This window comes from Capricornis sumatraensis, chromosome 2 (assembly GCF_032405125.1).
Source record: "Capricornis sumatraensis isolate serow.1 chromosome 2, serow.2, whole genome shotgun sequence".
NCBI classification, from domain to species: Eukaryota; Metazoa; Chordata; class Mammalia; order Artiodactyla; family Bovidae; genus Capricornis; species Capricornis sumatraensis.
The window spans coordinates 86,036,244-86,038,891 of NC_091070.1; the positions used below are offsets into that span (position 1 = coordinate 86,036,244).

At 46.8% G+C, this 2,648-nt stretch overlaps 1 non-coding gene across 1 annotated transcript; it reads right to left on the minus strand.

Moving 5' to 3' along the window:
* Positions 1-524: 524 nt before the first annotated feature.
* TRNAG-ACC (transfer RNA glycine (anticodon ACC)) lies at positions 525-596 on the minus strand. Its single transcript has one exon. It is a non-coding gene; the product is annotated as a tRNA-Gly (tRNA).
* Between the last annotated feature and the right edge of the window lie 2,052 nt (positions 597-2,648).

The window sequence follows — 2,648 nt, forward strand, 5'->3', positions numbered from 1 at the left end:
AGATTCTGGCACATTACTAGAATCTCCTAGCATATGACCAAAATATGTCCCAGGGCAAGATCACTCAGGCTTGCGGATTTCTATGTGATCTTGTCAAAAGCAGGAATGGTCCCAGAAATACATGGTGTCACCTTTTTAGGTATCTGGTATAACTGTGCTAAGAAACAATATCATCTCTTGTTATTGAAACCAAGCAAGACCCTGTAATCCTCTCGGGTACAAACCCTTTCTGTGTCCTCTATTTCTTGCTTGTAGGAAATCGGCTTCATTTAGCTTCCATGAACCAAGCAAGACCCTGTAATCCTCTCGGGTACAAACCCTTTCTGTGTCCTCTATTTCTTGCTTGTAGGAAATCGGCTTCATTTAGCTTCCATGATCTTCCCAGAGTTCCTAAGTAGTGAAGTCACTCAGTCGAGTCCGACTCTTTGTGACCCCGTGGGCTGTAGCCTACAACGCTCCTCCGTCCATGAGATTTTCCAGGCAAGAGTACTGGAATGGGTTGCCATTTTCTTCTCCAGAGGATCTTCCCAACCCAGGGATCGAACCTGGGTCTCCCGCATGGTAGGCAGATGCTTTACCCTCTGAGCCACCAGGGAAGTCCAGAGTTCCTGCGGGCAGGTTCAGATAGGCTAATCAGGGAAGGGAGGGAATGCAAAGACAAGGAAGGGGCAGGGTCCTGGTTCCTCCTCAAGAAATATACATAACAATATCTTTGAGTTCTGCAGGAACTAAGGCACCCACCCGGATGGAAGGTAGTAACTTTAGGTTGAGCACAAGATTCCTGGAGCATCACCCTGTTACCTTATCACCAACCAATCAGAAGAAAGTTACACACACCCTGCACCCTTCACACCAAGTTTTGCTTATAAAACATCTCCCCCAAAACCATTGGGGAATTCAGGATTTTTGAGCAAGAGTCACCCATTCTCCTTGGTTGGCCCTGGAATAAACCTTTCTCTGCTTCAAACTCTAACACTTTGGTTTGCTTAGTCTCACTGTACATTCACAGGCACATGAACTTGCATTCAATAACAGCGTGTCTGTTCCAGTCCTTTTACAGTACTTTGAGTATTTGCAACTACAGCTGGGTAATCAAAGCCCAGTCCAGAGTAAGTGTTCTTGTTAGGACCCATTTGTAGACTTCCAGTGCTACCAGTATCAGTCCCATTTGCCTTCCTTCCAAGGAATCTTCCCCATATGAAACCGAGCAGGACCCTGTGGGGTTCCTGGGCACAGAATTCTCTGTCCCCTGCTTGTTTGTAGGGAACAGACTCCAGCCTCCATGATCTTCCCTGGATTCCAAAGGACAGTTTCCAACAGTTGCCAGTAGGGGAAGGGAGGAGATGCAAAGATAAGGAAGGAGCAGCCAAGAAACCACCTGAGCAAGATTAAAGGAGAAGCTCATCGAGATTAGACCACCTGAGATGAGATTCAAGGAAGGCAGGCCCTGCATACACACCCTAATCTTGTCAGCAACCCCATCCTTGAACTAGAGATGAATACTGTTGAAAGGAGATTTTATCACTTACATTTCCAGAGGGGAGGGGACTTGTTTATGCCATACAGGGCCACTAGGAGAAGCCCCAGTGTTGATCAGGAGATAGTGGAAAGTGGAAGTCGCTCAGCTGTGTCCAACATTTTGTGAGCCCATGGATTGTATAATCCATGGAATTCTCCAGGCTAGAATACTGGAGTGGGTAGCCTTTCCCTTCGCTAGTAGTCTGGCACCTGACGCTGGGATATTTCAGGGGAAATATTCATTTGATGTGAGAGAGTGAGATAAAGAGGTGATGATGTAGGGTATGGACTCTGGATCACCAGGGAAATATAAACAGCTTTAGCTTAGTTTGGCCCTGCATTAATGGATGCCAAACAGACAAATATAGACTCTAAGGACACACAGTTTCATGATCAGAACATCATTGGAGCTAGCAAGTAGATATCCTGGCATGCTCACTTGAGGTGGCCACCTTGGTCCATGAAATAAATGGATATGGGAGCTTCATGAAGGCAGATACTGGCTGAATTTAGATTTATACTTCTTGCACCCTCTGAGGCATGAAATGCCAGTAAGAACTGTTCTAGCTACCAACAAGATAACTAGAGATTGCAGTGCACTTGACCTCTGTACACTGGTGCCAAATCAGATCTCAGAGACAGAGTTTTGGGTAAAGTAAAAAAGAAGAGCTTTATTGCTTTGCCAGGCAATGAGCCCCTGCCTTTCAAAATGGGGTGTGTCCCAACCTATGAGGTTTTGGTGAGAAGTTTTACAGCACTTGGACTTCCCTAGTGGCTCAAAGGAAATGGCAACCCACTCCAGTGTGCCTGGAGAATCCCAGGGACGGGGGAGCCTGGTGGGCTGCCATCTATGGGGTCACACAGAGTCAGACACGACTGAAGTGACTTAGCAGCAGCAGCAGCAGTGGCTCGGATGGTAAAGCGTCTGCCTACAATGCGGGAGACCTGGGTTCGATCTCTGGACTGGGAAGATCCCCTGGAGAAGGAAATGGCAACCCACTCTAGTATTCTTGCTTGGAAAATCCCATGGACCAAGTAGCCTGGTTCAGGTGCCAGACTACTAGAGACAGTCCCAATGCTCCAAAACTTATTGGAACTTTTCAAACTAGCCAATCCTAAGCTATTTATGT